We start from the raw sequence: 12,407 nt of genomic DNA, 5'->3' as shown, positions 1-12,407 counted from the left end.
CATTATTCTAATCGATGTGGACACCGTTACTTTCAATGTCGTCTTCATTATCAATCATTGTAACTCTTATCTTTTTATTGTCATCATTATCAATAGCATTATTATCATCATCACAGTAGTAGCAGGGGTGGTAAAAGTCGTTTATATGAATTAATGATGTTACATACTTTTGTCGAGACGTCTTCTTAGGATTTCTTGGGCTTTCATCCTCTCCAGCTCCTTCTCGCGGCCGTCCTCGATGGCAAGGAACATCATCTTGAACTCGACTTCGTCTTGCTCCCTCCTCGAGGCCAGCCGACGATGGAATTCCTCATCCTCGCGTCGCCTGATGACCCCCTCTCGATACATCCGTCTCATGTCGTTCTTCATCGATATCGGAAAGAGAAGGAGAAACAGAGGAGGGAAAATTAAGTAGAGTTACCGCGACAGCGTCCGAGTAGCGTCCGGGCAGCGTCCGGGGCCCTGTTTCATAAAGCTGTTCGTAAAGTTACGAACAACTTACGAGCGACTGGTGATCAGTTCGATGTGCTATACTTACCAGAATTTCCATAATTCAGCCCAAGAATTGATCACCAGTCGCTCGTAAGTTGTTCGTAACTTTACGAACAGCTTTATGAAACAGGGCCCGGGTATTTTTTTTTAACCCTGCTGTATAGTTACAACCGTCCCCGCAAAGTGTTGCTCAGACGTTGTCGCAGTATATTTTGCTTTTTGCTTTTTTAATCTCTCGCTGTTTTATTGTCCGAGACGAGAAATTTGTTCTCCGGACGTTGTCGCGACGTTGCCGTGGTAAGATCTGTTAAAACATGGCTTTAGAGAAGGATTGCTGCCATGATGCATATTATCATAATGATATCATATAGAAAGCATATTATATGCAGAGAGACAGGGAGAGCTGGAGGATTGATGGAGCATGAGAAATATTGGTGGATACATACATAGAGGTATACAGAAAAAGAGACAAAACGGATATGGAAGCAGATGAATGATGAAGGGCGTGAAATAGGGTATAAAATTCATAACTTGCCTCCTGATAATGGATAATGTTTTTATTTATTTGTTTATCTATTTATTTATTTGATATTATTTCATTCATCGATTGATTCATTGATTGAATGAATCAATCAATATTCATTCATTTATTTATTAGTTTAATCATTCATTCATTCATTTGTTCATCGATTCATTCATTTATTTATTCATTCTTTCATTCATTCATTCTTTCTTTCATTCATTCATACATTAATTCATTAGCCAAGAGTTCCTGCTTTTCGATTGATTTACTCTCCAGTTTATTTTATCACAAATCTTTTATGACAATATCTGTCACATAACAGATGTAACGTGTCGACTTTCATTGAGCGGCAAGCCATGAACAGAAACTCGAAAATCTTTTTGGAAAGGGCTGTAATTCGAGGGGAGAACTCGAACCAAGTTTAGTCTCATTGCCTTGAATCGGAGATTGAAATGTTTATCCTGCCAGCCTACAATACTAATAGCCTATTCAGTACTGATTTCTCGGGGAAGTCTAATAACGCTCATTGGTCTAAAACATGAAGTCGGTGCCGATATTTCATATTCAAACAGAAGTTTGAAAGAAACCTTGAATAACCATTTCAAAATTGTGTTTTCAATATCATGGTATCATAATATAGGCCTATATATATATATATATATATATATATATATATATATATATATACAGTCAAACCTGTCTATAGCGGCCACCCAAGGGATACGGAAAAAGTGGCCGTTATAGACAGGTGGCCGCTATAGACAGGTAATCCAACTTTGTGTGCATTGCCTACATGCACATGTATCATCGTTGTATATACATGTACATTTATGTTTGTAGGTATGCACACGTGTGTATCATGCATAGAACAATGCCGGTGTTTATGAAATTGTTGCACAGTACACTAGATGTAGCATGTGCACAGTCATGAATTAGTGCATTATTGTGACTGAATAAGTGATGAATGCAACGGTGGCGATCACTGAATGTTGCCCAGAAATGACTGGCACGGCTAAAAAGCAGAAAAATACCCTGAATTATCGGCTCGGCTACGGCTCCATCGGGTTTTTGGCCGCTATAGACAGGTTAAAATCTAACGCGGGAAACAAAATTTGTGGCCGCTGGCCGCGTTAAACAGGTGGCCGCTATACACAGGGTCTTTAACATGGCTTTTCTCTTTGGGGGATTTTTCAGTGGCCGCTATAGACAGGTTGCCGCTATAGAGAAGGTTTGACTGTATATATATATATATATATATATATATATATATATATATATACTAGCAGCACCCGTGGAAATCCACGGGTCTGCGGGCCCCATATTTTTAGATTTATATATATTTCTTTCGCCCCATTTTATTAGTTTAAGCGAAAGAACTTCCTGTTAGTTTATGTTTTGTTTGTTTTGTTTTGTTTTTTTGGTACATGAGTCCTCTCTGGCCCCCACAGACACACATCTTTTCTCTTCATTCGTAAGCTTGAAAGAAGCTTACATTGTATGTCATAATTCATACTTCTTTTACCACATTTTCATTAAAAAAAATATATTTTCCCTCCCAACGAAATCCCATCTAATAAGTTGTCGTCCGTTCCTAATGTTGATACACCTGTTTGATCGATCATTACACACACATAATAACACACACACACACACCTTTTCGGTTCAATAAAAAGATGCAAATGGGTTATATCATCATTTATATCTCTTTTCCGACGTTTTTATTTGAAAAACCCGTCTGTGCTCCTTCCACCCGATGACAATCTCATCTGAGGGTTATGACTTGTTCCTGAAATGCACTTGATGGATCATTCATTGATTCCCCCTTCTCTCTCTCTCTCTCTCTCATTCTGATGTTCTTTAATTTCCTCTCGAGAACATGTGTCTATATAGACAAAGTCAGACTTTTCATTACACCACCCCTTCATGTGACTCGGACTTTTGTGGTATTTTCTTACTTCATGTTTTATATATTTCATATTTGTTTGTTTTCATAAGAAAATTGTGGTGTTTTGTGTTTATAGAATAAATTGTCACTGGAAGTACGCTAAGAATTCCACTGCTCAATTGTACAGGATATAAATAAGAGTGTGAGAGAGGGTGAGAGAGGGAGAGGAAGAGAGAGCTCGACAAATTTCCAGAGAATATTTTCTGTCCTCTTTCTCTGTTTTTGTCTTTTTTTTCTCTTCATAAAAAAGATGAAAAGTGGCGTATGTCATGAATAATTTTCAATTTACCACGTCATTTAAAAGAAAAAAAAAAACACCACACAACGACAATATGTTTACATATCCTCGCCCGTTTATCTGCTTCAGACTGTACATTATCATTACCATCATTATTATATGAATACACTGTACTATTATTGTATCATCATTTAATAAATATTATTTTTGGGAAGGGGGATAGTCATTATAGGTTTAATAAGTAGGCATCCGTGGGTATCCATGGGTCTCAGGGCCTCGTATTTTTTCTTTGATATTTCTTTTCCCACGTTATGGGAGAAAGAAGAATATTTTTGTCGTCATTTGCTCCCCCTTTTTTATTTTTATCACAAAAACTTGCTTTTATGCACCTTAGAACCACACATTAATGATGTCCACTTGTAACTTCAAAAATAGGCGGTCAGCAAAGCGAGGGTTTCCCCCCGCGTCCGCTCTTCTTATGAATATTCATGTTTACAGCAGCCATGCAGTGAATGAACAGCGGCGCGTGTACTCTGATATGGAAGGGTACGATCGGCAAGGATGATATTTAGCCGTCCTGAACAGTCTGAGTACAATGATACCCGACTTGAGAGTAAACTAAATGACGTACCTGAGCTGCATAGTATCATGCAGTTGTGCAAAATACAATAAAATAACAGCATTCGTTGTTTTCATTTGGGCACGCCAATGGCGAACGTCGCTGTACATAAATGCCCTTGTACTAACAATGACCGCGCCGTGTATTATACCATAATGAGTGTCCATATCACGCGCACGCAGATAGTGTTTCGTGTAACCATCGTCAATACATACACAGGCGCAGGCTACACACTGGCATACCGTACCCGAGAGTACATTGTGTGCGTGCGTGCGTGTCCGCCGGAATATGACAGAGATTTCGCTGCACGCCATCATCTTTTTGACTTTAGTATCCCCACTGTCTCTGCAAGCTAAAAGATGGACGATCGAGAAAGGCAGGAGTCCAGCGCAGGATCGGTGAATATTAAAACGCTCGGCTCTGACGTCACGCACAAAAATGCATTATGCATCTATCTAATTAATTTCTCTTTGTCGTCCTCGACGTCGACACGGAGGCGGAGCGCGTACGAAACCCGGTCCAAGGCACGTAGGAGACCCTCCCGCTGCCGACGGCAACGGTCTCGGGGGCCCGGAGCCGACGGCTCGGGAGGAGATAGACAAACCAGCAACGCCGGAATAAAACAGGAAATACATAAGGCCCCGACAACAACAACAACTTCGCCTTTTACTGTATAAGACTAGCAGCACCCGTGGAAATCCACGGGTCTGCGGGACCCATATTTTTAGATTTATATATATTTCTTTCGCCCCATTTTATTAGTTGAAGCGAAAGAACTTCCTGTTTGTTTATGTTTTGTTTTGGTTTTTTTTTTTTTGTGTGTACATGAGTCCTCTCTGGCCCCCACAGACACACATCTTTTCTCTTCATTCGTAAGCTTGAAAGAAGCTTACATTGTATGTCATGATTCATACTTCTTTTACCACATTTTCATTTAAAAAAAATTATTTTCCCTCCCAACGAAATCCCATCTAATAAGTTGTCGTCCGTTCCTAATGTTGATACACCTGTTTGATCGATCATTACACACACATAATAACACACACACACACACACCTTTTCGGTTCAATAAAAAGATGCAAATGGGTTATATCATCATTTATATCTCTTTTCCGACGTTTTTATTTGAAAAACCCGTGTGTGCTCCTTCTGTCCGATGACAATCTCATCTGAGGGTTATGACTTGTTCCTGAAATGTACTTGATGGATCATTCATTGATTCCCCCTTCTCTCTCTCTCTCTCTCTCTCTCTCATTATGATGTTCTTTAATTTCCTCTCGAGAACATGTGTCTATATAGACAAAGTCAGACTTTTCATTAAACCACCCCTTCATGTGACTCGGACTTTTGTGGTATTTTATTACTTCATGTTTTATATATTTCATGTTTGTTTGTTTTCATTAAAAAAAAAATGGTGTTTTGTGTTTATAGAATTGTCACTGGAAGTACGCTAAGTATTCCACTGCTCAGTTGTACAGGATATAAATAAGAGTGTGAGAGAGGGTGAGAGAGGGAGAGGAAGAGAGAGCTCGATAAATTTCGAGAGAATATTTTCTGTCCTCTTTCTCTTTGTCTTTTTTTTTATATTATTGATAGCATTGTTTTTTCTCCCCCTTTCGAGAACACGTGTCTGCATCAACGAAATAAGGCCTTTCAGAAAATGACCTGACAATCTGATCTGACTCACTGAGAGAGGGAGAGGAAGAGAAAGCTCGACAAATTTCCAAAGAATATTTTCTGTCCTCTTTCTCTGTCTTTGTCTTTTTTTTTTCTCTTCATGAAAAAGCTGAAAAGTGGCGTATGTCATGAATAATATTCAATTTACCACGTCATTTAAAAGAAAAAAAACCCACACAACGACAATATGTTTACATATCCTCGCCCGTTTATCTGCTTCAGACTGTACATTATCATTATCATCATTATTATATGAATACTATTATTGTATCATCATTTAATAAATATTATTTTGGGAAGGGGGATAGTCATTATAGGTTTAATAAGTAGGCATCCGTGGGTATCCATGGGTCTCAGGGCCTCGTATTTTTTCTGTTTTTCTTTTCCCACGTTATGGGAGAAAGAAGAATATTTTTGTCGTCATTTGCTCCCTCTTTTTTATTTTTGTCACCAAAACTTGGTTTGATGCACCATAGAACCACACATTTGATGTCCACTTGTAACTTCAAAAATTGGCGGTCAGCAAAGCGAGGGTTTCCCCCGCGTCCGCTGGTCTCATGAATATTCATGTTTACAGCAGCCATGCAGTAAAACAAATGAACAGTGGCTGATATGGAAGGGTACGATCGGCAAGGACAATATTTAAGTGGATATTTAGCCGTCCTGAACAGTCTGAGTACAATGATACCCGACTTGAGAGTAAACTAAATGACGTACCTGAGCTGCATAGTATCTTGCAGTTGTGCAAAATACAATAAAATAACAGCATTCGTTGTTTTCATTTGGGCACGCCAATGGCGAACGTCGCTGTACGTAAATGCCCTTGTACTAACAATGACCGCGCCGTGTATCATACCGTAATGAGTGTCCATACCACGCGCACGCAGATAGTGTTTCGTGTAACCATCGTCAATACGTACACAGGCGCAGGCCACACACTGGCATATCGTACCCGAGAGTACATTGTGTGCGTGCGTGCGTGTCCGCCGGAATATGACAGAGATTTCGCTGCACGCCATCATCTTTTTGACTTTAGTATCCCTCTGCAAGCTAAAAGATGGACGATCGAGAAAGCAGGAGTCCAGCGCAGGATCGGTGAATATTTAAACACTCGGCTCTGACGTCACGCACAAAAATGCATTATGCATCTATCTAATTAATTTCTCTTTGTCGTCCTCGACGTCGACACGGAGGCGGAGCGCGGACGAAACCCGGTCCAAGGCACGTAGGAGACCCTCCCGCTGCCGACGGCACCGGTCTCGGGGACCCGGAGCCGACGGCTCGGGAGGAGATAGCCAAACCAGCAACGCCGGAATAAAACAGGAAATACATAAGGCCGCGACAACAACAACAACTTCGCCTTTTACTGTTATAGATATATATATATATATACGGAAAATGAAATCTTGATATTTGCACATTGATATTTTGTTTCTTTTTTTTATTTGGCAAATTCAGTTTCACTTAGGTGTCTCGTTGGGAAAAATTCACTCGCCAAATTTCTGTTATGTAGTTCAGATAGTCCCATTAGGAGAGAGTAGGAAGGACGCCCTGCAGCAGTTAGCCCTGTTAGTAAAACTTGAATAATTATATCGATTGACAACGAAACCCAATTAGGTTCACACGCTATTTGACATGACGCAATTCACACTCAAACTGGAGAAAATGGAAACCTTGATCTTATCTAAGGAAATTGATGGTCGTTTACACACACAAAACACACACACACACACACGCACATACACATACACACAACCCTAGCGTTTCGTTAACAACAGCAAATAATAGATATCTCAAAAATGTTATAGAAAAGGAAACTAAAGATGATTTTTTGGAATAATTGAAGAAACTGTGTAATACATTTTTTATGTTTTCGTGGTGAATTTGATAGATATTTTGTTATTCTTTTTCAATGCCACTTAACAAAACATCTTCAGCCCCGTGAGATGTCTGGTTATTTCGCATTTGATAATTACTATTCCAATTCAATTTATATTTCAATATCTATTTCGAGCTGTTGTTTATGAATGTCAAGTGGAATATGACACATACTTAATATCCCATGTTTTCAGTCGGAAAGAGATATGTTATGTCAGAGCGTTTTCGATCTTGTTAAAAGTGGTGATACAGGCAAGAGATGTCATGCCGCGGATGAAACAACGTGACGCCGCCGACTTACTTTCACCCGCACCAGGTTGCGATACTCGGACACCTGCCGGCGGCAGAGCTTTTCCATAGTGACCACGTGGTGCCGGAACCAAATGTTCATCTGCCTCTCCATGGCGACCACGAAGGCGTGGTTGCTGCACTTGACCAACGGGCTGAGCTCCGAGTTGAGGAGGAAGTCGAGATTGCTCACCTCGTCGCGAGGGAGCTGCTTCAGGCGCCGCAAGGTCTGTGCGGCGTGGGACGCCCTCATGGCAACGAGACGCTTCTTTCTCGGCATGGTTCTGGAGGTGCTCGCTTTGGTCGTCGAAGGAGTCAAATGAAATTATAGTGTACTTTACTGTTGATATGGGCACTGTAGCCAGCTTTCACATAAGGCGCAAAGCGTCGGTTTTAACCAGTCATGGTTATACAAATCCCTGATGTGCATTTATGGGACACGATAATCTGGCACATCTCCCAACAAAGTTTGTCCTTTTCTTTTGAGAATTCACAGCGGGGCTCAGCAATGTAATTCATTGGTACTTCTGAGTTTATGCTCATGTCCACCCTTTCCACTTTTTCTACTACTTGAATCCAGATCAACAAGTTACTGTAGGTTGCTCAATCAGAATAGTCAGACCAAAGGACAGCACCCAGCCATTACCATGTCATCAGGAGCTTGCGGATTGGATGCATCTGCGGAAGTGTGGGAAAACAATCACAGCAGCTTCATTCGTATCTGAGTCGGTCCAGGCTGCTGTCGTGGAATCACATTTTTCTTGATTAAATCCTGATCTCAGAGCGGTCGTCCCTCATGCATCAGGAAATTTCTCGATATTGCCAGAGGACTGTCCATCGTCTGCGCTCCACCTTAATAATAACTCTGACCATCAGACAATTAATATCCTTGTAGGTCAGTCGTGGAAGAACGATTTGTCCGGACTGATTAAGGCGAATTTCATAGCATGGTGCGCAAACCTAAAGTCATCGCGGAGGTGCGTTTCTAGCCGCCACTGCCCATCGCTGTAATGAATATAACTGTTCAGAATGCGTGTCCCCTGAGAAAAAAAAAATCGCCTCTCATCAAAATCTCGAACAATGTAACTCAATATTCATGCACATTCCCACCGGGTACGGTAAGATTTTCGCGATAATGGGCCGATAATCGAAGAGGCGCCTACAATGAAATACAATAACCATTTATTTGTTTGCCAAACAAATAATGAATGGTCTATTCAGGTAGTTGCTAGGAATCGCATGCACTAGGAGGAGGTCCTTGGAGATTAATATCATAGCATTTGATACCAAACCCGGTTTAAAGTCCACTCATTTCATGAAGATAGCGTCGGTGAACAATTTCAAAACAGAAAAAAAAAGAAGATTATCATTCGTAAAATTTAAACAAACCACTTTGGAACGAGAGGGACTTCGGGAGAACAAGGTCAGGGGAAGGTTAATTTTTCTTTAAGCATGTTAAAGATCATTGCACTAAGTTGAAAGAGATTCCAAAACCTTGAACCTATTCAATTTAAATCAATCATACTTTATTTCCATTAAAAAGGAAATACATAATACAAGTTGATACATTTACATAATATGCAATGCAGAGGAGAGTGTTCGAGGTTTACCCATTGCCATCAAATGCCTGCAAGTTAGCAAGCAAAACTAAACATGGAAACAATGTAAAAATTATGAAAACTAATGATTTGTATTACTTAATTTTTGTTGTCAATCAGACTTATAAAGTCCGTGATATGAAACTGTAATATAAGGTGGCATTTTTGTGCATGTCTGTAGTTTTGCGACGGAACGTGGTAAAGAACTGACAGCAAAAATATACACTGAAGAAAAAAAGTATGATTGATTTCTTTGTTTTTCAATGTGAACAAGCCGTTATAAAAGTAAAGGGGCAGCTTTGAAGTAATTCGAACATTTATGGACGAGTTTATAAAAGTGTCCTTCCCTTTCCCCTATCAAAAAATTGAAAAAGAATATATGAAGGTCTTTCTTGATTGTTTTATAAGGAAAGGATTAGGCCTAATAATAGATGACGCTTTCAAATTATGATTCAGGGCTTTCGAACGGGAATGCTCTTATTCACACATTTTGAAAGTCCGAACTTAGAAATTATTTATTCTTAATGTTGCAAGTGTTCAAATCATAACTTTACCCGATGTTCTAGTACAATGCGAAGAGGTCCAGTATAGAGCCTTTAAGACATCGTAAAACAGGATCTGTTTCCTTACTCTATACATACACTTATATTGTTAAACATTAACAGGGTGCTGTTTGTTTGTCTGCGTAACCTACAAAAGTGTTATCATGGTATGAATTTTGGAATATCATTTTCAGTTTCGACAGGAGGGCAAGTGTGTGACAAACATGACAATTTCAGTTATATGGGTTTGTTTCATAACACCAAATGCCATGCCAAGTGAGTGAGTGAGTATTTCGAGTGCATTACGTCCAAGCGCAAGAAAAAGTTGGAAAGAAATCATAATATGATACTAAAATGTTTGAGGCCCTTCAGGTGGGCCTAAAAATGGTCATAATGAGAACTAGAAGAAGAAAAAAAAGGGGGCATCATACATACATCTTTATAAACTATCTATTTGTTGCCGACTTCAAGTACTGCTACTACACTCACTTGTCTCGAAAAACATTTATGAACAATAAATTATTCCATCCGTGCAACGCACTTGCTTTCATATAAAAAGGAAGTCCGGACAAGCGAAATTCTCCATCCAAGTGATATTCGCATTAGTCCTTCCGTATGCCTTCATTTGAAACTGCCATCTAACGCACTCTTATCGACAGGCTGTAAAAACATGCAACTCAGTTTTCGTTAATCATTTCGAGACTATGATCTCTTTTTGTAATCTATATGACATATACGAAGACATTTTATTGAAATAAGAATCATGCAAGACCTCACAACTACGATTCATTTTTCTGTGAGTCTGCATAATATTTCTACATTATTATCATTATCATTCTAATCATCATCATTAATATAATGATAATGATAATGATAATGATAACAATTACGTGTTATCATTATCTTCATTTTTATTATAAATATTATTATCATTATTATTATCATTATCATCATCATTACTATCATTACTATCATTACTTTCATTATAATATCATCATCACGAGTTTCCTTGAATAATTTGATATAAGTTTAATTCTATTTCGTTAACAAGCGATCATGTTCAAATTCAGATAATTCAAATGTTCTAGCTATTCTTTCACTTGCCTTTTCCCAAGGTTCAAATTTGCTACCACGTGGAGTATCTAGAACTTTACATTTTGTGTAAAAGATTGTCATTTTCGATATCATATCAATCCATCATTAGAATTAGCAACAGGTTAATTCTCTTTATATATCTTCATTCAATTTCGCACCAGTCGAGTTAAGGGTAATGTGACAGCGTCATTACAAGTTTTTAAGAATACAAGCTCGTATTTCCAGCGATCAAGTTCGTGCAACATTGCCAAAGTAAAGCCATTTTCTTTTTCCATTTCTTGATTTCTTTTCCGTTCTAATTCTGCTGGCTGTGTTTTATTTTGTTGTAGTTTTTTTAATGAACTTTTTCAGCCATTGTGTATTTCAACATTTTCAAATCTAGTGAACGTTGTAGTAGGCCTACCTATGTAATATAACTTGTGTGGTTTCATTACCCATCAGTGGCGGATCCAGGGGGCGCGCACCGGGCGTGACCCCCCCCCCCTCTTTATTTTTGATTAAAACAAAAGAAATAAAAAGAAAAAATTGGAGAGGGGTGCGTGCGCCCCCCTTTAATTTTGTAAAGGCGTATAACCCTCTTTACTGAATTCCTGGATCCGCCCCTGCCCATCCATACATTCAGCGACAGTGCTGTAAACTTTATAGGTTTGTAAATTTACACAGAAACAGAGAAACAGATGTACACGAGGGAAAAGAGGGTGAGGGGAGAAATAACTGAACTTGAACTTTATATGCTTTCCGTTTCCCAGATACAATTAAGTATCAGAGGAGAAGCATAATTATGGCTTGTAAGGTCACTCAGAAAAAACAACAACAACACAATAATATTGACTGCAACTACCAGCTACGATGTACTAGTATTTTGTAAGTTGGTGACTGCTGAAACACAGTAAAGTAACAATATAACTACATGTATTTCATAAGAGTAAAACAGCTGAGAAGGAGCAGGGAGGTGGGAAGAGACACAACTCCCTGGAAGCCCTGGAAGGAGAGAGAGAGAATCAGATTAGATGGGGAATGAATAAGAGGGAGCTTGGATGTTATAGCAGAAAGAGTATGTAAAAATAAGGCTTGGATTACAGAATGACTGCGCAGATTGCAAAGAAAATACGTTTAAATATTCTGAGACCTCTAATCATTGCCATAAAAAAAAAAAACAAATTAGAAAAAATCAATTTGCTGCCTTGAATACAGATCTTGTAGTTCAGGCTATCCCCGCCGCTTCATTCACAAAGTACCATGTGACTTCTTGGCGTGTAAATAATGGGCGAAGTTCATGATAGCGGAATTGGGTTCGCTTAGTTGTTCAGCGCCAATAATTAACGACCGGTCCCATTCATAGTACACTGCGCTGCTCCAAGGTCTGCCGTTCCTACTGCTTTGGGTGAGCACAGGTAATGTACTTTAGATTAACTACAGTGATGTACTGTAGGAATCCTAGATATATGACAACTAACCCAGGACTGTTTCGTTTTCCAATCAGACAAACTGGAAACAAACTCTACTACGCTA

Source organism: Diadema setosum, chromosome 11, assembly GCF_964275005.1.
Source record: "Diadema setosum chromosome 11, eeDiaSeto1, whole genome shotgun sequence".
NCBI classification, from domain to species: Eukaryota; Metazoa; Echinodermata; class Echinoidea; order Diadematoida; family Diadematidae; genus Diadema; species Diadema setosum.
Note: the sequence above shows the minus strand (reverse complement) of the source record.